This window comes from Athene noctua, chromosome 11, assembly GCF_965140245.1.
Source record: "Athene noctua chromosome 11, bAthNoc1.hap1.1, whole genome shotgun sequence".
In the NCBI taxonomy this organism is placed as follows: domain Eukaryota; kingdom Metazoa; phylum Chordata; class Aves; order Strigiformes; family Strigidae; genus Athene; species Athene noctua.
The window spans coordinates 10,859,933-10,884,871 of NC_134047.1; the positions used below are offsets into that span (position 1 = coordinate 10,859,933).

General features: G+C 44.3%; 1 protein-coding gene across 2 annotated transcripts in view; it reads right to left on the bottom strand.

Moving 5' to 3' along the window:
- Positions 1-23,488, bottom strand: part of AMOT (angiomotin) — a 65,162-nt gene extending 41,674 nt beyond the window's left edge. Inside the window, exon 1 of one of the 2 annotated variants that reach the window (XM_074914990.1) lies at positions 23,358-23,488. The gene's annotated coding sequence lies outside the window, so the exon portion shown is untranslated. Of the gene's footprint in view, positions 1-10,632; positions 11,469-23,357 lie in introns of those variants that run through there. The other variant, XM_074914989.1, reaches the window with a different exon arrangement.
- Between the last annotated feature and the right edge of the window lie 1,451 nt (positions 23,489-24,939).

Here is a 24,939-nt window from a genome sequence, read left to right on the forward strand (position 1 = left end):
TTATAAAAATAAACAAGCTTAGACAAGTGAGCTACTCACCACTGTTTGATGAGTGGCTATAATGCTATAGCTCAATTAACCTGCATGGAGCAATAATAACCTCACAAGAGAAGAGAAGCATCTTTCTTCAGCTTGTGAAACTAAGAGGAATGCAAGAGTCCCTGTGAGGACAGCCTGTACATACTTGCCCAGAATTACTGCTTAGCCAAGAAGCTAATTAGCTTACGCATCAGGTGGGATGGGAACAGGTTCACTACCCCAAAAGGGCTGGAGTACAGTTAAGCACTTTCAGTTTTACTACTAAATTTTGTGTCACTCATAAACAAAACAATCCAGTGATGGTGACAGACTTCAAATTCAAGCAGTGAGTTTTGCTAATTCTATGTTCTTCTTCAAAGATGTGCATGTGATACTGCTTATCCTGGTTGGCAACAGGTGACAGGATGCTATCAGTTAGATGAAGTCTTAGGTTGTTTTTTTAGGTGCAGAGTTATCTTCAGACATTCCTGCACCCTGTAATAGAAGAGGGGAACACAAAACAGAGATAGCATAGAAAGAACTGGCTGTGAAGTCCCCGGGCAACCACAGAGGCCAGCTCACATGCTGAGTCACCCACTGTTTAATAGAAATATGCATTTGCTACATGGCCTATGCAAAACCCAGCAGGCTGACTGCCCGACCCTGCAAAATCCACTTAACATGAGAGTCTATAAGACCACTGGAAACACGGCTATTCCTCACACACACTCACTTTGAAGTGGCTACGAGTACCAGACTCACAAGGGCGAGGTCCAAAATTATTTAATGAACAGTGCAGGTTATCAGTAAATGCTCGTTTCATTTCAGTCCTACCCATGGAGGAGGAAGGGAGAGCGTACACACTAGAACAGTCCTTGAGGATAAAGGTTCCCGACGTCTGGCGCCAACACCCAAACCTATGAGGCAGCACACAACAAATCCCAGAGTTGTGATAGCGTTTTAGCACCTGCTGCTAACCAAAAGTGGGTTTCAGACTGCAACCATAAACACTTCCCCAACTTTCATTCAACCATCCTGTCCCTGCTTGCCTAGATCTGCTGACTGTGGCTCAGGTGATCTGAGGGTGGCACTGAGCAGGTGCATGGAGCCGTGCCAACATTACTCATCTTCATACCAGAAGGACAGAGTCACTGGGCAAACGAGAAAAACTTCCTTCTTTTGACTAAAAACAAGAACAATGTCACCCGGAGGGGTGCAAATAATATGCATACCCATTATATTAGATCATCAAGAAATTGTAGCGAGAGGCCACCATAACACCCAAAGGTTGATCACAGTTCTAACAACTGTTCGGGCCAAACCAAGTCCACCTTCTGCAAGAACTAGACTGCCTCACTGAGAGCCACTAATCATTCTCCTCAAATGCTAATGGTATTAGGATTTCAGCACAAAACATCAAGAGAAAGCCTGTCAGGCCTGAAGAAAAAGCAGCAGTTGCTAGGTCTGGCTTGAGATAAGTAAGTCAAGACATCAACATAGGAAGACCCCCTCTAAATAACATTTCTAAGGAAAAAACTAAGACCTTAGTTGACCTTTGAATTAGTGCTCCTTCACTATTAAGTATCAATTTCTTCACAGGCAAGTACTTACAATCTTCACTAACATAACTTAGGTTTTATATTACAAAGGGAAAAATACCCAACAAACACGTAAAAAGCCTGGTATAAATATGAATGCTTCATGGCTTGTAAGCATTTTGATAAGAATGCTATGGAATTTCAAGTTCGTCCATAAAATTTCAAAAGTCAGGGGGCAAGAGAACTTATTCTGAATATACTGGTCTAATAGCAAAACCATTCTATGTATATTCATTCAGCTGTTTTTATTGGGAATATTTCTCCATGAATACATGACACCACTCAGTTACTTAAATTGTTATGCAGCACTACCAAGAGCTAGTCATACATCTGCAGAGAGACAACCCTTTAGTGGCAGGTACCACAATTTCTGCATATTTATTGAAACACTAATTCCAGCACAAGCAACGGAAGCTTTGCTATTAACTTCACAAAGGCCAAGATCTCACCTTTTAGATGTCTTCTTGATAAAATCAGATTAAGTTTACACAGGTTTAGTCACATCAGATCTCATTTCAGACGACTGCCTCCCAGCACATACCGAGCAAGAATCATCTGCTTCGAACTTCACAGATTTCCAGTAATTATCCTTGTAGAATTGGGGAATTGTTGTAAACACAAGCCACAATTTTAATTCAACATCATTCTGTTTTGTCTTTTAAGAAGGCTCCACTTCTTGCTGCTGCTAGCACTCAGGCAGCGCCCTGCTTCTGTCGTCAGCAGCCCCTGTCCCACAACTATCCCAAGTATGCCTCAGCACCATTTTCATTGCATTGTGTGGTTTCTCCATTCCTTCACTGATTTAGTCCAGGCCTCTCCTCGGGGCTCTCAGATAATGAAAACCATGTGAGAGTAAAATGTAATCTTCAAACACGCAAACCAGTTTCATGTGCATTATCAGAAGGGAGCAGAATGTTGACAGTGCATCATTTGTCCCTACCGATAGGATCAGGCTGTTTTAATTGCTGGTGAGATAAAAAAAGATTAGAATCACCATCTGCATTAAAAATAAAGTCAAAATTCAAACCTAAAATCTTAAGTCCTGAAAACAACGGAAATACAACCCCCAAACATATATCTGTTTTATGCTACCTTAAGGTAGTTTTTCCTCACATGTCGGTTGTCAAGTCCTGAAAATTTGTACTGTAAGTTGACACAAATAAAAACTGCAGGTGGAAAAGTGTGTAGAGAAGAAAACAATCACTATGGCCTAACTTTGGCATGGAATTTTCTGGCTTTTTCTTGCATTACCACAATTTAAACTATTTTAAGCCCCCATATGGAGGAGCTCTTCTTATTTCACAAAGCAGTTTTACAGAATTTAACAGAACTAGTTACAGAATACGAAAAGCAAGAAGGCATGGCCCTTCCTTTTTTCAAAGGGCTGCTTTTTTTTTTTCTTTGTAAAAATAAACATTTGAAATACAGGTAACATCAGTTGTCATTTGGCCTAACTGGCAGCTGGAAATGCTCATTCTGAGACGCTGTGGCTCAAGGAAGGGAACAAACCTAATACAGTACTGGGGACAACCCAGTATCATGAAGCAAACCCATTTTGTGATCTTAATGAGTATTTAAAAGTAAAATCCAACAGAAGATCCAGACCACCAAATTTTTAGAAAGCAAGGATGTTATAAAAGTGGTTTTGGTGTTGTTCTGTTATCATAACCACCTGGCTTTTTCATGTGCACCTTGTAAAAACCTTTAATTACTTGTAAGATGATTAATTAAGCCTCACCACCACACTGGGAAGAAGATACTACTATTACATTTTAGCACAGCACTGATTGGCTAAGTCCTGGCTTACATTTATGTTTTTGTTGCCACAACTATGTCACTCAGGGAATTGATTTCTTTCAATGTAACTATTCCCGCAACCACTCTAAAGCAGATGCAGTTACACTAGGAAATAGTTGTTTTTAGGTGTATTACTTAGGAAATCTTGTGTAAACCACACCAGCAAAACTTTTTCCTTGCTCATATAAACTTCATCACTACTAGAAAGATTTTTCACAGTAAGTGGAGCAGCAAATATTTTAAGCATAGATCCTGCAAAAATGTTTTTGATTGAGGATGTAGGCAGCCCAGAACTTGTGCAAGCAGAAGGCAGGGGAACTTTCTGAGTATTTTCTACAGCTGGAAAAGATACTTCTGCAAGGTATCCCTAGCAGCTGCAGAAAAAAAGAAAAGTTAGAGCTACACAATATCCCCCTAATGAAGGAAATCTGCATATTTGTGTTTTGGTGGTGCAGTGTCAGCAACTAATAACACACTGTGTGTGATCTTACTCCACTTAAACACTGAGATGTGCTAAAATGAACTTCACTGAATACGCAGAAACCACAGGTAACATGTTGCTCCTTAAGCACAAATCCAAAATAATTAACTATGCCCCAGCTCTCATTCAGAGCTGTGGTCAATGCCAGCAGTGCTTGCAGCAGGAAATGCACTGAGCTCTCCACCGTCTGAGGAATGCGAGTGCTAGGGCCTCACTCAGCCTGGAAAACCTGCTATCCTGTGTCTCGCAAGGCAGCACATAGCTGAAGTGCTCCCTCAGAGCTGTCAGCCTCCCACAAGCACCATCTCGGGCCCTGATCTCCATTTCAGCCTTTTGAGATTGCTCCATGGAAACAGCTCTTCAAAATGCTACCTGCGCAGTTTGGGATGGGGCCAGTGACCTCCCATACAAACTTTCTCTTGCCATCCCTACTTCTCCAAATCAGAAACGCACTAGTCTTTTGCCAGGTGGTAAATCCACTCTTCCCCCACGGGTGCTAAGATTTTTTTATTACTTACTCTTTTTTAAAACAAAATCTGAGTGCTCCACACCTGACCCCAACTTGGCAAGAGTAAAAGCTGTGGGGTTTTTGGTAACTTTGGAGTGCTCTTTTCTGTCTGGTCTCTACAGTTCCCTGATCTTACCTTAGACTACAAAACTGCTCTCAGTCTCTTCAACATTCAGCATTTTGCAGTAAAAAGTGTTTCAAATTTGTTTTTACCTAATATTAATATCAGCATTTAGTTGTGATGATTTCAGTAAACTATAGATTACCAATTCCTTTTGCACCTCCACAGCCTATCTTACACTGTTTTCATGTTCTGTGTCTCCAGACATATGGAGGAGGTTTCAGCTTTGTTTCTTTCCAAAAAGACAATGGAAAAATTAGGAAGATATTTTTTCTCAGCCTGTTTTTCCCAAGCCCCACAACAAGACAGGCTAGCCCTAGTCTGAAGCAATAAAATTTGTTTCAGCTGCACACAGAACCACCCAAATTAGAACAGCAGGAAGAGTCCACCAAACCCTGAAGTGAACAAAGTCACTGAAATGTGGAATTACTTTCCTTGAGGGTTACAGTAAATAATCCTAAAAGATTAAGTAATTCTTTTAAAAAACAAGTTGTGTAGAGTCACAAAGCATTTTAAAACAAACAAACATTACTGTGATACAACTCTTAGATAAGGTCATACAAATGTTAATTAATTCATTAAACAAAAAAATTAATTGGCTTAGTTCATAGACATTCATGAGAACTGCTCAACATCTTGGTCTACAACTAGACACTGTGTTTTGCTAATACAAATAATAGCAAGGCCTTTAAAAAACAATTTTATTGTATCTGTGAACTTTTTCATGGTTTTAAAAAAGTTCTGGTTCTATATTCTAACCAATACTGATGAACTTTATATAGTTCAACAATAGTTATCAAGGAAAATGACAAGAGACCTCTCCAAACTCCCAAAGATTTTCAAATATTTAGTATTAAAAAAATTAAAAGGTTATTTTAAGCTTAGACACAACCAAACTAGACAATAGTCATTCTATGAGTGGATGAGAAAGTAAAAAAAGCAACCAGTATGAATGGCAGTATTTATCTCTGAACCCCTCCTGCAGGACCAAGAATGCAGACTGCGTGCCAGTAAAATATGAGACGATTCAGCTATTAGAAACAGGAGAGAGCACTCACTTTTCCAGCACCGACCTAGCAATACAGGAGCTGCTCCCAACAAAGCATGACACATCGAACAACCATCATGAAGGATGACCACAACTCATGATCCCCAGGCACTAACTACAGGAGACTCCAACACGTGTTCTTCCTTTGCTTAAGCTAAGCATCTCACATAACCACTACTCTACTAAGACATGATTTTAAGGCTCTGAGAACTCTGTTTCCACAGGCCTTTTAATTTTGTTCTCAGGTTTTTGTTTTGTCCATGACTTTTTCTTTTCCGTTCCTATTCATTCACCTATTCATTCCTCATCCACCAATCTCCCACTCACATTAAATGTCCGGTTTGCTCTGAGTAGCCATTTATACACAGGTAATTCTAAATATATTTGTACTTAAAAAAATTACACCCAAGTGTCGAGGTAAACACAAATTCCATTAACCCTGAAAACCTGAAAAACTCCTTTCATTTACAGGCAAGTAAAACAAATATTATATTGCACATTTAAGAATTAATTACTCCTAGGAGCTCCTTTACATTATTATTCCCCAAAATTGTTGAGATTTTTTTTTCTGTCTTGAAGATTACATTTCAAGGATATTCTGGAGAGCCAAGCAATTGGGATATTTGCTGACTTCAGAGTTCTCCATACAGTACAGTATTTGCACGTGGACACAACTGCAGCATCAGATCTGTTCAAAGCATGAACCAAATACTTTTGCAAAAGCTGAAGGTATGGCCATAGCATGGAGGCTGCAGTATGCAATTCTTCCTGTGGCTGGCACTGCATTCCAGAGCTTTTTTGGGAATACACTCTCTCCTGTTGAAAAGGGTTTAACAACTGAGAAGCTCCTACAGCCAAACTGGACTCACAGGGCAGCTATGTGCCTGTTCTTTCACAAAGACAATGATTTAAAGCCTACAATATGATGATGCCATATATGGGGCACATACAGAGAGAAGACCAGGCATAAGAGTTAGATGAAAGTCTAACCTAGAAAGTAAATACTCATCAGAAAGTAAGACAAGCAAAGAATTCCTGAAAGCAGAAAATGAGCTTAGAGAAATCGGTTGTGGCCCAGATTGAACACAATGGACTAAATCATTTTGACAAATCCTCTAGTGCTTCCTGAAACTTTATAACCCCAGCAACAGGCAATTTGGAACACTTCTATGAAGAACCAAGAGATCCAAGTCTTCTCTTGTATTTCAGTGGATAGGAGAAAGAGAGCCTTGAACCTTATTGCCAATCACCAAGAATGGCTGTTCTCACACTATTATAAACATTTGGTCTCCATGGAAGGGGGATACCTAGCAGCAAACATTGGCAACCAAGGACATTCCACTCCCACTATATTGTCCACAATAGCAAAGAGGAAAAAAGATCCAATTAGGAAACCTTTGAGAAGACTTCTTCAAAAACGAGTGTCTGAAAATACCTTGAAATATCAGAATGTGCAAGAACAGTTAGATGGGGGAAAACAGGCATCTTACTTAATTCTGAAAGCATTTACACTTCACCCCAAAGTGGGAACATCTAATAATCCAAGAACCTTTTGCCAAGAACAAGGTCACAGTTTTCTTTTTAATTCAGAACAGAACCTAACATACACCATACTCTGCACTGAATGGAGAATCTCATAAATTACAGGTGTTTGGAGACAGGTTTTAGTCTAATACAAACTCTTAACATGTAAGAACTTTCTTATAATGGGCTTTGTCTTCCTGTCAGGTTACAGTTCTGCAGCTCTTTAAAGCCTGTCAGTGAGAATGAAGCAAGAACTGCAAAACAATAGCTCTGCCCCAAGAGAGGTATGAACAGATATATTTATTCACAGTATTTATACATTAACATACACTTGGACTGTTGATAATTCTCGAATTAAAGACTTATCTCTGTATTAATACAGGAACAACCTAAATGTACATCAGATTTTGCTCCACATTAAGAAAATAAAGCCTTTAATGAGCTGAAATTTTACTTCAGCTGTTCATTCATTGTAGTCACAGTCAGCCCAAGACATAGACCAAGATATCTTTGTGCTGGGTGCTATACAGAATTAAATAGTGCAAGTTGTTCCATCACAAAACAACACCACCACCCCACCACCCCCCCCCAAAAAAAATCACATTACACTCACTGGAGACAAAAGGAAGGGACAGAAGAAGAGAAGTGTTTATGCTTTGAGAACTTGTGGGTTGCAAATTCTCAATTTCACCGTCATGGTTAGGAAAACATGGCAGTAAAGCAGTGTAACCTTATTTCTAAATAAACAAAAAGACTGGTCAGTCTGCTGATGAAAAACAGAATAAAGAGAACAAGAGAACTATTAAATTATCTATACTTCTGGGATTCTTGCTATTCTTTTGCAAAGTGAATAGCTTATGCTAATCAGGATGCATCTGAAATACATCATTCAAGCCTTCTTGTACAAATATAGTTCTTATTTATCCAGAAAGATCCCCACCAGCTGGCAATGTTTGCATACAATGTTAAACCCAACTTCAAGAGCCCATGCATTATGAGTCATTTCACATTTAAAAACATTAGTTCTCTTAGCTGTTCTTGAAGATGGTGTATCCCACAAGAAGAATTTTAGTGGAACTCAACAATAATACACCATGCTACCATCCTACTTCCTCTAGCACAAAGAATTTACAAGTTTTCTGTTTGGTGGTTATTTTTCTCGTAACAGTGCTTTTGCTACAGAACATCTTTGGAGAAGGGACAAAAGGATTTGCACCAATCCCTTCTATATGAATCAAATATTTATGCTATACCCTCTTCAAGCACTTTCATCTAGTAACCTATGGAATGTGATCTCCTGACCTTAACCCTCAAGTACGTCTAAATCAGCTGCCCTTTGAGCTGTATCACAGACTACAGAGAATTTTTATACATTTGTATTACATATGAAAACCTTGTGGCCCAGCTGCGGCATTCTGTGCTACAAAGCACACATTAGTCTAAAGTCGCTCACGCATGCTTCAATTGCAAAGACCAATACTTTGATTATCCCATGTTTATGGCACAATCTGAAGTCATGTTCATCATAAACAGGTAGAATGATGAACCACACTATCAGTATATTAACCAGCCATCACAATTTAAAGGTGTCATGCCAAACAATACCACGATGAGGTGCCAGCACTACCACAATCCCATGGCCCATTCTGCCTAATCCACACTGCCCAGCTTCCTTTCCACCTCCAGCCTCCTCCCCAGGACAGGCAGTGCTGCCTGCAAAACACCTCTAGAACCAGAGACAACAAGCTTGGGGGAAGACCAGGTGCCCTTTTCCCTCCTCCTGGTAATCCTATCCTTTCTTCAGGAAAGGGCTAGAGCAGAAACAAATCATTCTGTGTTTGTGGCTCCCAGGAATGTTTTAAGGACAGGGGTTATGTGCAAATAAGTGTCCTGGAGAAAAAGAGGAGACCAAGTGGCCCTGAGGAACGTGCAACTTCAACTGTGGGACAATTTTTTCCAGGGTCAGCTCATGACCCTACGCCTAGGAGGTGCAGTCACTGAGGTAACCCTGGTGAAAGTCTGACCCAAAGATTTAACGGGGTCACGGTCTTGATGGTAGGGTTCATGTTTTTATATCAGCCCTGAAAAACTGACATGATGCTGCCCATTGCTCACACAGGAGCAGCACAAGGGTGTACAGAAAGCTTGAGAAGATGATTCTTGTGTTCCCACCCTGACTTGACAGAAAGGCTCAGTCCCCAGAAAAAGTCAAGGGTAGCAGAAAAAAGTGAGACAGCAGCCAAAACTTATGCCATGTCCTCTCCCCCAAGATGGATCCAGCTCAGCCATCTACCCCAGTCCCCTCGCAAGGTGCCCCGCTGGCTGTTGCACCCCAGCAGAGCCTGAGGCACCCTCAGTTCTCTGAGGGTCCATCAGTTCAGAGCTGACTAGGTGCCCCCCTTCTAAGGCACCTTTTCTACTCTCTTTTCCCACAGAAATCACTCCAGGAAAGGGGTGGGGGGAAGAGAAGGAGCAACAGAGACCACAACAGACCAATATGTAGCATTTCCTGTATCATCTACAGGAAAAAACCCACACAGTGGGGAAAGGATGATGTCAAGGCTGGTTTTACCATATGAACAGCCAGATCCTCCTGCCGGAGGATGCTGTGTGTTTCCACGGGGAACAATATAATCCTCCCTGCAAAGAGGAGTCCTACTACCAGCCACACAAAATTCCACAGGTCCTTCCCTGCACAATGGGCTGGTAGCAATGAAACTCTGGCCGTGGGGCAGTGGGTATGTGGGTACAGAGCTGAGGGAGAAGGGAAATTGGAAATACAGCACAGATCCAGCACTTGGCCCCTACAGAAAGAAGTATGCTACAAAATATGTTTCCCTGCACAGAGACTGGGCCTCCATCCAGTTATTATGTGCACATGTCCCTGCTGCGTTTTCAGTCTTACTTTCAAAAAAATCTCAAAACAAAGAAAACATATCCTCATACTCACTCTGTACAGTGCCAAGCATGTTCCCAGCCACATTCAGTAATCTGTTAAGGCGTGTTAATTACGGTGGTTCAACACTTTTACACCTTGTGACACAGTAGTAAAGCACTTGATGTAAAACAAATTCCAGTGTGAAAGAAGAAATCTCAACTGATTGTGGAAGCCCTGTTTCCACGCGTGCATACATAAATGCACATACATGCTTCTCTGTGAAGCATGACGAGCAAAGACAATCTCAACACGTGGATAACAAACACAATGACTGTGATTATTTTCTCAAAGAAAAGAACACCACAAGAAACGCGGCTGCTTTCAAACACTGCCTGACACAAACCCACTCCAGCAACTTCCACAGAATTTTACTTTATCCAATTACACACATCACTACTAATTTTTGGCTATCTACCGCCAGTGGTGAAACGGGTGGACGAGTGTATTTTTTTGCAAGAATTTTGCAAGATGAAGAGCAATCTTTACAGAAGGAGAGAAGTGATGGGCAAAAGCTGACAGAGAAGAAAGTCAGCCTAACTCCCAGGTTTAGGCTGCAAGAATGAATGCCGAGTCTTTTGCGCCATGAGCACGTCTCTTACCTACTGATCTGCTGAAGACAAAAGGGTTTTCTTCTTTTCAGAAACTGGACACTTGTAGCTCGTTGGGTCAGTCACACAAAGCTTCCCTGCTGCCAAAGGTATTTTTTTCCCCTCGGGTTTTTGTTGTTGTTGTTTGGTTTTTTACCCCAGAGAGTAAAGGGCAGAACAGTGGATTCAGCAAGGGCAAAGGGTGGAATTCGAGACTCAACAGGCGAACTGCAGAGCTCTCTCCAAAAGATGTTGTATTTCAAGGCGCTTTCATTTGCAAATCCTTCTTCATCCTCAGTGTCAATAAAATTGGAGGGGGGGGGGGAGTAAACTTTTTTAACTGCAGAAATAAACCGGACTCCACAGAAAGGGGAACGTGATGTGAACTGGATTTGTGGCTCGATTTTTTTATTAAAAATAAATATACTTTCAGACAGGCAATCAAGATAGCTGGGTAAAAATCCAATACAGTCAGAGAGGACCTCCCGGATAGCGGTATCTCAAGAACGGCAGAACAAACAAAAAGAAGAGGAAGTCTGCGTCCCGGCGGAGGTGGCCCGGCACAGTCTCCGCTGTCAGTGGCAGCGCCAGCGGGGGCACTCGCAGCGCCCGCGGCCCCGGCAGGGAAGAGCGGCCCGCAGCATCGCGGCCGGGGGAGGCTGCTCCGCTCCGCTCCGCTCCGCGCCTCCTTCTCCGCGGTTACCTGTGCGCAGCGGGGCGAGGCGAGCACGGAGGAGCCGCGGGGCCGGACGCTGGGCTGGGGCGGCAGCAGGCTCCCACCGGCAGGGCAGGGCAGGGCAGGGCAGAGCTGGGAGAGCCGGGCCGCTCCGCTCCCTCCTCCGCCTCCTTCCGCCTCGCTCTGCGGCGCGGGCGCCCCGCGGGCCGGCGCTCCGCCAGGGCGGGCAGGAAGCGCCCCACCGCCCCCGCCCCGCCCGGGGACCGCCCCCCGCCGCCCGCCCCGCCCCGCCCGTCGCTCCGCCGCCGGCCACGGCCTCCCTGGAGCGCGGGGCGGCGGCGGCGGGGAGGCCGGTGCCGTCCCGGGAGAGCGGCGCCGAGCCGCCGCTGGCCCCCGCAGGAGCGAGCTCCGGGCGGCAGCGGCGGGCGGGAGGCTGGCGGGGCGCGCAGGCCGCTGCCCTGCCCCCGGTCTGCCGGGCGGCGGGCCCCGAGGAGCTCCGGCCGCGCCAGCCGGTAACGTGCCTGCGAGCGCCTGCGCCGGCCCTGCCGCAGCCCGCAGCTCCGCACGGAGGGCGACGAGGGTTCGTCTGAGGTCCCTCATCACTCGGGCGCCTGCGGGAGCGGGAGCTGGCCCCGAGGTGTCGGAACCGCTCCCCAAGTCAGTGGAGTTCAGCGGGTTTATGCCAGGGGATGTGACTCACCCGCTTTTTGCTGGCCAAATGCTGAAAACAATTGAAAGCGTGGCAAGAACTGATCACAACTAACTGCATATAAGCAGGGTGTTAAAGGAGTTCCCTGTATATAATGTTCTGCTGAAAACTAAAATATACATTGAAAAGTCTTCCAAGGCTCGGTCCATCACAACAGGAAACACCCCCGGATCTCTATTATCCTGCCACAGCCACATCTAACGGTTGATGTGGAAAGAGGAGATGGAAGAGACGTCAGCATTTTCCCAAATGCAGCCACGATTTTGCTGTGTTTCATCATTTTACCACACGATAAAATATGGTAGCCCGACTCAGAGGTGGTCTTTGTGGAAGGCTTTAGTGCCTGGAACCACACTGTAAAATTTCAACTTTAAAAATAGTTTGATTTTAAGAATACAGCACCTTTCTCCATGTCTCCCCATCTAAAGAATGTCAGTAAAAGGATACTAAAACACTGACAAAAAGAAAGGGTTAAGACGGTCTCCCTGTTTTGGAAGATCCAGTAGCACTTGGTAATGGCAATAACACGGTCATCTCTGCAGCGGTACCAACTTCTGGGTGAGAGAGACAAAGCTCTTGTTCTGAAATGGGCTAAGCAGCGTTAACTTCTCCCAGCCTGATGCCTGTAATCAGGGCAAATCTCCCATCTAAACAAGGCCCGAGATAACAAACTGGTCCTTCAATGGTGACGTACTAGTGTACAAACAATGGTACCTTTGCCTTTCTCACAATCCACCTCCTCCTCTGGCTTTCGCATACAATGCACTCGAATCCTCCCACCGTGAGGTGACTCCAGAGGACAATCTCCGACTGACAGCTTCTACCTGGCTCCTGGCTCGTGTTCACTAACTTGTAATTTCAAGAAAGAGCAAAGCAAAAAACAAGAGAAGCTGTCATGGTGTGTCCACAGCTGATTTAACACACTAATATTAAGCCCATTAAGTAGCCCCAGTTTGGTAAGGTTTGGCCATAAGATGACACCAGATTCCAAAAGTACTAAATGTGCAAAAACTGGCCACATGTCAAATCCTTGCACTGTGAAACTTGGCCTACCAGAGTTCATCAGGGCTCTTTGTGTGAGAAGATAACACGATTCAGCCATTTACCTTTTAATTGCTCCAAGCAAACAAATCCTTTCCAACATTTCTAACTCTTAACATTGAAAAGAAAGATCTGGAAAAAAATTCTGGAAGTCAAATTTCAGAAATCCCAAATGCAGCATATATAGACATCTATTTTTTCCCCTCGTAACTGACATTCATTCATTAGAACATTTCAGTGGAACAAATGTAGAAACACATGTAAACAGTTCATTAACATCCCATAACCTTACAGTTTGCTAATGCAAAAAAAACCCAAAACAATGCAGAACAAGCTAATGAAGCACATATTTGCTAGATGCTGTGGGGTGGCGTTGTAAGGGAAATACATAGCTACAGCAAGTTAAAGAGTTATAAACTATTTTTCAGTCACACATCCTGTCTCCCTCCCACATGCTAAAAGAAAATAGTGGGGAGTAAAGAGAGAAGGTAGAGTCATCATGAAAGTAAAAATATTGCTTAATGCAGACACTGAAAAGCAGCTAGCCTTGCCCGAGGCATATTAACCTGAACTCATCTGCTGCTGTTTATTCTACAAAGCACTAGCACTGCTCATGTTTAACCAACACAATTGGAGATAACAGCTTTATTGGAACTGGAAAAGAACAAAGATGCATGAAATCCACATTCTCTTCCTTAAAATATTCTTCCCCTGCATCCTCCCTTCACCCAGCTCCCCGCCCAGCCCAGTCCTCAGGAGCTCCAGCACACATCTGAACAGCTGCCAGTGGAGGAAGCGAGCAGTTTCCATACACACATCACGCCACAATGTGGGAATTCAGGAAACAACACAAGAAAGGGGTTCCTAATAACTATTCCAGCATATTCAGGCCAATTTATGCAATCACACAAAGGTCACAGTAGATGTGTTAAAAAGCACAAAAGATAAACGCCACAACAGCAACTAGTTCAAAGTAGGAAAATAAATCTTGGGCTTACAAAGTGTTTCGATGACCTGGAATTGCTCCACCTACAATTTTTTAAGAGGTTGTCCTTCACATTCTTTAAAATTCCTCCATCTTAAAGTTCCTCCCTCCAGGAATCGCTGTAACTCTGCCATCCTTTGTCCACAGCAGCTGGAGCTCAGGAAGCTGCTGATATTATCCCTCATGTACATAGAGAAATCACCACTCAGTCCTGCGTCCATTCAGTGCAGCTGAGAGGGGTGTAAATTAATTTCCGTGGATCTCTGATCTTGGGCCAGTTTAACAGAGCTTTTCTTCTTGCACATAAAAATAAACTGTTAACAGTGCTCAGAAGTGCTATTTAGTTCTTAGGACCAGACAGTACATCACCACCACCACCAAAGCCAGGGGTTCTTTGCCTAGTCTGTAAATACCCAGTTGGGTGAAATAATGGCCCTACAGTAAACAAACAGTAATGCAAGCATTAGCAAAAATGATGAAGACGAGGAGCTAAGGCCAAGTTTACTAGGTGAGCAGGAGCAAGGAATAGGTAATTCTGAGAAGGGAGAGTACATTTCTTGCTACAGAAGCCAAAGTCAGTTTGAAAGATATATTCATTGAAGAAAAGGATGTAAGCGAACAAATACATTAGGGGATACAGATCAAAACAAGATTAGAAGACTTCAAAACTGTGTAAGAATCACAAAAAAAAAACGTGTGGAAAAGGCACCAAGGTACAGAGGGTTAAGTGGTTTGTCCAGAGTTATGCTGAGAGTGCAGTCTAGATTTGGAGAGTCTCAGAGTCACAAGCCTCAGAACCTGCCTTGCTGCTGCACGTACAATGAACTTGGGCATACAGCACTGCAGCTTTTGCTGTCATATTATCACCAGGCTGGACAGCATCCAGGGCCTTCAGGGTTGTCATGACCAATTTTAAGTTGTATTTAGAGGATTTGATGTTGCTGCTATATGCAGCCCTGAGCTCTAACAAACCCTGAAAGGCTCTCTCAGGTCCTGCCATTGGGTACAGCTGGAGACCAGATATGATTTCTGAAGAGAAACAAAATTAATCTGACAGAGATGAGATTGAGGCATGAATTACATGTAAAACCATTCACCTACAAATGGTAACGACAGGCATTCACAGACCAACAACACCAGAAATTACTACCATGAAACTTGACATGTGCAGTATCACTAGAAAAATGCTACCTTTCAAAACACAAGAGCAGGAATAGCTATGCAGCATGTATTCCTCTGTCCTTCATTAAGTAATTGCTGTGTCCTTCTACACAAGTTTATTATTCTACCAATTCTATATAATAAAACTTTTTGGACCACATAACTTCTGGGAGAAAAGTAACTGCTACAGAGACTTAGCCAAGTTGGCATAGCCAACTTCCTGTCCTGTCTATATTGCAATTTACACTGTAACATGGCTCCTGCTCATCTAAGGTTTTGCATGCTACTGCATGTGAAGATTTTTAAAAGTATGTCAGTTTGGATGGTACCTCTAATGGAGTGTAACTCAAGTTCAGCATGGTTCCTTGGGTGAGGAAAGGGTCTACACCAGATGGGGGAGAAAAGAACAGCTTACACAGTGAAATGCGATATAGAGGTCAGCAGTGATGTGTCACCCATGAGTTGATTGATCAGGTACCACCTGTAAAGAGAATTATTCTAACTGCTGAACCTTGGCCCCTTTTTATGCAGAATTTCAGAAGAAAGCTCTGTAACCAGAAGAGTGATAAAACAACTGACAACTACGGAAAAACAAATTACACGTTTCAGCTTGGCTCTAAACACATTCACACACCATTCCCTCAGACTTAAATGTAGTTTTGGCAAAATAACGACAGCAGCGTTAGTCTGGACAAAGGGACTTCCTTACAAGACACTGTTCTTCTCCCAAAGAAGGGCCTGTAAGCCTTTAACTGGTGTCTACTGGATGTTAACAACCTTAATGTACAAAAGTTGACCATCTCCCTCGCTTCTCTGCACTCTTGCCTCCCATGCCTCTTCAAAAAGAGATGTCCCTTCAAAATCTACTGAAATTAATTAAAAGACTCCCCCCACTTCCAGCATACTTGGATCAGAGTGAACTGTAAGAGTAAGGCACGGAGGCCCTGCACTTCAACAGTCTTTGTTTGCTCTCATTGACTAAAGAATGTATGAAATCACAAGAGAGTGAGATGCACGGCAGGTTCTGCAGCAAAAAACAGACTTGATAATCCTGATATTTCAATGACCATAAAGATTAAGAGGAGAAAAAACAAATCTGATTTGAAACCAAAAAGCCAAGCTTCTTCAAAGCCTCCAGGACCTATAATGGTGCAACTATATTGATAATTACTGTGGAGACAGGGGAAAGGGGGTGCCTTTCGATTTAAAGCTTTTGCAATTCATTTTTAATATTGATGTCAAAAGCAGACTCAAAACTGAGAACTGAAAGAGGCCCAACCAAAAGTAATCTTTGGCTGGAAACAACCTTCCATTGCTTGGAAAGGTTAAAAGTATGGTCTCAGTGAAAGAATGAGCACCATATAGATGCCAGAGCTCTACTAATTGTAGGAGCAGGGTCATCTTTCTCTACTACATAGAAGCTGTACTGAATAAACAGATCATTTTGAATATTAAACGAAAGAAGACATAATGTTATGTACAAAAACCATCAATATATGAAGTTCTGTTAAATAATTGCTTCAAAAAGTGGCAATTATAATTTTTCTGAGCACACAGTTGTACTCCTAAAAATGATGTTCTCCTGTAGTAAGCTACAAAAAGATTGATAATTAGAGACAGCAAGATATCAAGTTACAGATAACTCATTAACATTTTTCACAGACATGAAAAACTAAAAATAGAATTATGGAACAAAGTCTGATTAGATTTTACAATCAATTTCAGAAGTGGCTGCCACATTCTGGAAGAGCACCAGCACTCTCTGCTGGTGATCTTTGTTCAATAGTTATCTAGAGACAAAATGAGGAATAAAAATGCATTACGTTTTTTACATGGAATGCCTTTTTTTGTTTTAAATGGATGATTAATTAGATCCCCATCAGTTTAGCAAACAGCAACTCTAGGAGCTACTTGCATTTTTGGAAACAATACAGTCATTACTAAGAAGTATATTTACTATAGGCAATCATTCACTGGAAGAAATTTCACTGTCGCAAATAAACATCTGATGTTTAATGCTTCCCTCTGCAGAAAGCACTTCTGCTCTGCTGTAGCACAAAGACAAGCTGGTGTGAGAAGTTCCCATGATGCCAAATCCCTTGGCTCCACCCTGACTTTCCATCAATTCTAGAGCTATGCCAAGAAAAAGAGCCCTTCTTAAAAAAGTCCTAGCACAGCACCAACATCTTCCCCTCTGGTAATCACAGTGGAAATGCTACTACGTTTTAATCAAAGCAAACCTGCTTTCCAGACCCGTCTTTGTTACACCCTTTGCCAGGAAGCTGGAAAAGCTTTGACTCCCTCTCCCCAGCACGCACCCAAGCCTTGTCCACACCCCTCGTGGATTACTTTACCGCATCTGAGCCAGAGACTGCACAGGGACAAACAGATCAGGAGGAGAAAAAATAAAAACAAAGCCAGGCACCTAAGTGACAGCTGTCCCAGTTTCCAAACTATGCACAGATCAGGCATCAGTAAGAAGGGTTAAAGACTGGCAAATTGAATCCATGTGCAGCTCATGAAAGTGTGGGAAACAAAAGAGACAATGTGAGTTAAGGACAGAGTATTCATTAGTAAAGAGCTCAAGTTTCTTGGCTTTTGCCGGTCTGCTTCCCAATGGCCATTTTTCAAGGTAGCTTTTTGTTCTTTAGTTTTGAACATAGTCTTGGAAGGACATTATACTCTTTCTTAGCTAACAAACTAAACCTCAGTACATGTTGAACTGCTTAAAATAATTTGTCTTTTTCATTCCATGGGGGCAAGAGGGGAGAACAATGTCAGAGGTGGGGTTTTTCTTCTGGGCTACAGCGGGCTTTGGATCAAAGCTGTATATGACATATCTGATCCAAAGACCTCTGGCACCTACATAAATATTCATTTACCCTATGGTATTAAATACATAAAGAAATTCAGTGTATTAAAAAAAACCCCAAACAACATGAGACTTCATAATGCAGCCCTATCTGCTTGAGCCAGAGTAAAGCCATTATTGGAGAATGGCTGCCAAGCTCAGAGCCGCTGCCCCAGCTCAGTCCGGCATTGCTGGGGCTGGACCTGCCGTCCCTCCCTTTCAACACCGGCAAGGCACTCAGGAACCTGTTAATAAGGATGGCTTCAAAGTATCTGGGATGCTGAAAAGATTCAGTTTACAACAGCAACATTAGGTTGGAGAAAGGGGTCATCCACACGGAAGGGCCTGGGGTCCCCAGTTTTTCAACTTGAAGGGCACGGCCAACCCTCTGATCAGGTGGAGAGTGCAGCCACGGCTGAACTAAAGGCTGTGGGAGTGTGAGTGGTACCCGTGAGGGAGGGCCCAGTGCTCCCAAAGCCCTGTGGTAGGTCTGTGCCACTCCATCACATGGGAGACACCCAGAGCAAGACTGCAAATTCCCTGGTGCTCTGAAATCAACTGGCCAGTATTTTGAAAGCAACTCCCTTTCTGCTAGGACATAAAAAACACCTTAGAATCTGCTTCATGAGGTCCCCACATATAAGGTGAGTCTTGAAAATCTGACCTTTGCTTCTTCAGAAAAATCTGAATTTTGGTAATCCTGGGGCTTAGAGGGGAACTGATTTGCTGCTCAATCAAGAAAAAGCAGCAATTAGGGTGGAGTTCTGGAAAATGCATTTAAAATAGCGGGTCAGAAATTGAAACCCAGGGTATATTTCACTGTTTCAGTCAGTAGATATCTGTATATTAAGTGTAGCAAGATACACAGCATTTTACTTTGACTATTTTACTTTATGGAGCAAAAAATGAGAACAGCAGCTTCTGAATTACAGAAATAGCTACAAGCCCAAAAAGGAACAAACACAGTGGTAAAAATAAGTGAGTTTTAACATAGTCGTAAGTCAAAGTCAGAAATAATTGTTTTAATGCATTTTGCTCCCGACAAATCTCAACTTCATAAGAGCTTCACATCTGCAGAGCGCCGCAAGGAAGTTTTTAAGCATTCCGGGATCACCGACACTTGGCTGAGTGGGACAGAGTGACAGCCAAATGCCAAGCACAGTGCTCTAAAACACTGCACGAGGAACAGAGATTCCTGCATAACAGATCAGAGCAAGTTTCCCATTGCACAAAAGGACAAAAGGTTTCAAACTCAAAGTCTTCTACTTTTTAGAGAAGTTAGTATTTTGGACACGACAGGACCCAGCAAGAAATCACTGATCTACAAGGAATGAGAAGATGCTAAAAGCATTGGAAACTTGAGTAACAATAGGAAATTAATGTGATTACTTTTTTTAATATTACTAACTATATATGCCAGACTGCTCTTAAATATTCTCTTCCCACATTCATACCCACACCTTTACCTTCATACCGTACAAATTCTGTATTCAGCTCTGTCCCTTGATCATTAATGCAGACTCCTAAGCTTCAGACTTCAAAGAAATGCACACATTAAGAGTCACAGGCACAGGACTGGAACAGCGTCAAAGCCTCCCTGTGCAGGAACCTCGATCTTCTGTTTGACTTCACTGTACAAATATCTCATTCTATCAAGACTAGGAAATTCAATGATTTATGTAGGGCTTCCCACAGATTAAGTTAATAAGGGAACCCAACAGTGCCTCATCTCCTTCCGCCTTCCAAACACTGGTAAGTGAAAGGAAATGGGAATGTCTCCTGGGGTAAGGGAAAGACGTGAGCGCTCTACAAATGTGCAAGGGAAGAAACCAAAGACTTCATTGTGTGGATATGCACTTCTCCAGGAATCCTCTTCCCTCCTCCTCCCTCCCATAAGTGGCACCTGATAATGTTCTTAGGAAACCTGGTTCAAGTGCAAAGCCTCACCCACACCACACTGACTGTCACTTAGAATGGTGGTGGTTTAGTTTTCTTCCTGCTTTTTCTTTTACATTTTTCATTCCTTTGTCCCTCCCCCCTTTCTTCTGTTCTCACCCTCCCTCTTTCTGCTGCTCAAAATGTCTGCATTCCCTGCTTCCTTATTTCTGTAAGTTCCCTTCTGTCATTTGTAGTAGCTTTCCGGTACCACGAGCATTACTCAGAGCTCCAGTCATGCCTTACTAGTCAAAGCTTCCAGCGTATGAGACTGAACTACAGTTCAACACAATAGAAATGAAGAAATTACAGCACAGAAGGAACAAGATATAGGTCTCTCCAAGACCCTAAGGGACTTAGGGACTCATTTTAATGTAACTTGCAACCAACATTCCTTTGAGTTACATTTGAAAATTAAACCAGCATTCCCGGGCCAAGATTAAGCCTCATCATGAGACAGTCTGAAAGGCAATCTGGCATTTTTCAGCTTTATTTGTAGCTGCTTGTATATCACCAACTTTCAAGGAAATTACCCCACACCAAACTAACAGAGGTACAGTTTCTTTAGTGGTAAGCAAGCTGCTATAGCTCATCAGATTCAGGCATTTTCATCAACAAGATGGTCTGCACTTACTCTGAGCTAAGTTAAACATTACAATGGTGAAGTGTGAGAAGCTGTTGTAGATACACAAGCTTCAATGTGCCCTCACCAGCCTCATGATCCCTCATAAAATGTGGCTAATGTGACAGTACTGATGGTAGACAGTGTTACGGACCAATGATTTACTTACTGAGAAGGTGAACTATACAGCCAAACTCAGAAATTTCTCTGGCTAATGAGAACATTGCAATTAGGTCATCGCTAAACACTGCATAACCACAAACTGGAGCAAAAACATTCCCACAGAATAAGTAATACGTGACAACAGGTATTTGGAATGAGAACAAGGATTTCATCCACATAGCTCTACTGCTGAATTATGTAGATAAACAGCGGTCCTGAGATAGCTTCCCGTGGCGACACACAGGTGTCAGGATACACAGACCCAGTTTAGCACTAGCAATCTAGAGCCTAAACTCCCAAACATGAAAGTTTGTGTCCAACTTTGATGAAATTTGACAAGGTGTTCACAGCAAGTTTGGGGGTCAGAATTCTATTTAGGTCACGTATAAACTGGATCCAGGCCACAACCTTCTTTGTATCTTCTAGACTCCATTTTGAGCAATGTTTCTAATTTTCAGTAACTAAAAAACTAAATCAGTTCTACTCCTAACCTTGCTCCGTTCAGGCTGTACATTTTGGTAAGCCTCCAAACATGAGACCTTTATTCAAATGATGAGATAAGGGACTTTAATAGAACACTCTCCAAACTGCTTTTTGTCACTGAAACTCCTTGACCCTCTCCCTCCCTTGGGTCCTGCACAGGCACATGAAAGTACCTGCTGTTGGGGCAGACACATTAGGAGAGAGAAGATTTGTGCGTTAATGGGATACTCTCCTCATCAGGGAGATTAGGTTAGGAGGCCATTCCTTTGAAGACTGGCTTCTTCAGTATGGCAGTTTGGTTTACAACTGGGGGTTTCTTTTAATTAGATTGTACTCTTAATTATTTATGACCTATATTATCTGCAGAAGCTGCCCAAACCCCACATCTTAATAAGGCTAATTGGAATAGTCATATTTTTACCTGTTTTGTAAAGCACCTTGAGCCTTACTGATGAGAAACGCTAAGACAGGATTAGATGCTTAATGAAAAATTATCGTTAAACGGCAGAATGAAAATGAAAAGTGAACTAAAATGGAATTTGCTATTTTATATTGCATTGGGGCTGAATTAAGGATCATTATCAGAGGTGACATACTGAAAATTGAATTGGGATCTTCTTTATGCATCTCACAATGGGAGATTCCAGGCAAGGATGCCAAGGCCGAGTCTGGGCCTGACTGTTGTGAGAAGTCAGAACAGTCCCCCAGGAGCCTGCACAATGGAAGTGCTGGGGCTACCCTACTGTATGCTGGCGATTCAGCCAGTTCTTGGCTATCTACAGCTTCAAGCAAAAGCAATGGGTGTTTGAGATCACCCAAGATCCTGTATGCACCACAGCTCCCACACACAAAAGATTTGGCCTTCCAGCCCTCACCTTCCCCAAAAAGTATGCCAGAATTGAGATAGACAGGATTTGTACTTCTGCTTTGACCACGTGGTAAATGTCACATAAATGAGTATTTATGGGCCTACTTGAATCAGTCTGCTAATGAAAGGCATAATCTTTCAACCTGAGAGCAGACCATGAAGTAGTAGCAGGGACGGCTAAACCCAGAGCCTCAAGGGGCTGGTGGGATCCCCACTCTCTACCAGGCAAGGATGCAAACACAAAGCTTTTAACTCTTTAGGGATTATCACTCTTAGATTGGCATTTTGTTCCCTCAGAGATCAAAGCAGGAGGATTTGGAGTCACTTCTGCTTAACTCAGAGTTTGGGCTGATGCGGACCAGCTCAGGTGGGTGTTTGGGGCTGGCAGGGATGGGGACTCTGGAGGGAAGAGGAGGGAGGGCAGAGCAGGCACCATCTCTTGCAGCTGGGCAGGGGCAGAGGCCCTGGATCTCCTCTGCAGGACAGTAGGTAGCAAAACATCCCCTTGCCTTAACCTGGACTTGAAAACGAACCTGGGAATGGGCAGCACAGCTCTGCTCTCTCCTTCGCACCGACTCCTCTGTCCCACTACGACACACATCAAACAGTTCCCATTGCAAGCCCTCACAGCCTTCTCCTCGCCTCGCCACTTGCCAATGACAAGACTTTCCCGAGACCACCGGGGGTGCCTGCGGCGACCCCCAAACACTGGACGCGATCCCGGGGGCTGCGGGCTGAGCCACGGAACTGCCCCACACCCGCGCACCTTGCCCGGGGAAGGAGATGGCTTCCCCGAGAGCAGGGAAGAGAGACACGGGAGCCCCTTTCCCGGGCTCTAGGGGGGGACCCCCCCCTCGGGGGAGCCGCGGGGCCGTGCAGCCTCGCCCCGGGAGGTGCGAGGAGGGGGCAGCGCGGGGCCGGGCCGGCATTTAGCTCAGGCTGGAGGCGGGGGGCGCGGGCAGGAGCGGGGCGCCGAGGGCAGGGCCGGGGCTATCGCGGCCGTTAGGAGGGAGCCGGCGCTGCGCGCCCCCGCCTCAGCAGCCCCGCCGCGGGGGGAACCCCAGCGCCGCTCGCCGCTGCACCTGCCCCCACGCCCGGCATCCCGCCAGGGCAGGGCAGCCGCGGCCCCCCCTCCTCGCCGCGGGGGCCCGGCGGGGCAGCCGCCAGCCGCCCTCCCCTCTCGCAGCCGGCCTCGCAGCGGCGGCCCGAGCCCCCCTTCCCCCCCCTCCACACCCGCTCCTTACCCCGCGGGCGCCTGCCCCAGCGGCCGCCCGCTCATCCATCTTGCTCCTCTTTCCTCCGAGGTGACAAAGCCGGCATGGCAATGAGAGGCACCGAGGAGCTCTGGGAAGTGCCTACCCCAGATTCAGTTATTAACTTTCACCAGGAGGCTGCAACTACGGCACCCGGCATCCCCCGCTGGGCCAGCGCCTGCAAAGGCGGCCGGGAAGTGTAGTCCTCCCGCCCCGCCACGGCCTCACCGCCCGCCCGCCGGCGGGACCGGCCGCGCCGTCTCGCCTGGCCTCACCGCCCGAGGGTGAGCGGGAACACCAGCCTGGCAGCGCAGCCCGGGGTCGGAAGGGAGCTGCACTGGGGGCTCCTTCAGGTTTCCCCGTCATGGCCGGCGGAGGGAGAGGCGGCCCAGGCGGGTGCCCGATGGAGGCAGCTCCTCTCTGGCAGGCCTGGGACACACAGGCACCTGGGGCTGAAAGCACTGAAGTCCTCTGTGAAACACCGGCTGGGCTGTGAGGCACACCAAGGCGGCAGGCCTCCAGGGGAACACACTGAAAAAGAGAGGACAAAGATATCCATCCTTCCCTCCAAGGGAGAGGGATGCTTTCCCCACCATCATGATGTCACTCACAAAATGGCCGCTGCCTGCAGGAGGCCCTGTTCCATGGACAGGCAGAGCTGTAGCAAAGTTTTGATGCTTTAGCAGTTACAAAGGTACGTTTGCCACAGCTGGCCTCCTGGTCAGCCAGATCTACAACTACTAAGGATGTCCTGGGCCCTCTCTGCCACATCAGGGCTGATGTCCTCTCACATGGCTGCAAAGTTACTGGTCTTAACAGGGTGACTGCCATTTTCACAACTTTTTCAAGTACCATTGGTTGCACATTTTACAACACAGAAACTCTATCTCTACCACCTGCAGTTAACAGTAGATTGTAAATTATGCAGGGAGACACCAGTATGAGAGCTCACATATTTCAGCCTAAGAGGACCTTACTTTGTTGACAACAAATTTAAAGTCTTCCATGTTGAAATGTTTTACAATCTCAGCCATAACAATTTAAGCTTTTCACTTTTTATTTCACCTGGCTTCTATTACTGGCCCACTTATGTGCTAAATCTATTACCTTCATCACAGCTTGAGCATTCTGTGATAGCTTTGTCTTCTAACGTAACGTCTTTTCCACAATGTTTCTAACTAGCAACATTCCTTGCCCCAGAAACACTCCCAACGAAAACAATAAAAATGTAAAAGCAAGACTGTCAAAGATTCATCTCTAGAAAAGTTGTCAGAACACATGCCAAAATAATGTAGGAATACCGGTGTGACTCCAGAGGATGTAAAATTTAGTGAGAGAAGGAACCTCTAATGACTTAAGAATGTTTTATCACCGCAGTAGCCAGGTGCTAAAAAGTATTAATAGGCAAAGCTTAAAAAAAAAAAATATCTGGGAACTGTCACTCAAGTAATCAGCTGCTGGTCCTCAAGTATACAGCTCCTGTGGTCTCATGTTAAGATGTTTCATTTATTTTTCTTTACAAGCCATAAAGCTGCATATCTCTCTGGCCTCGTTGTACAATGTTTGCTATGTC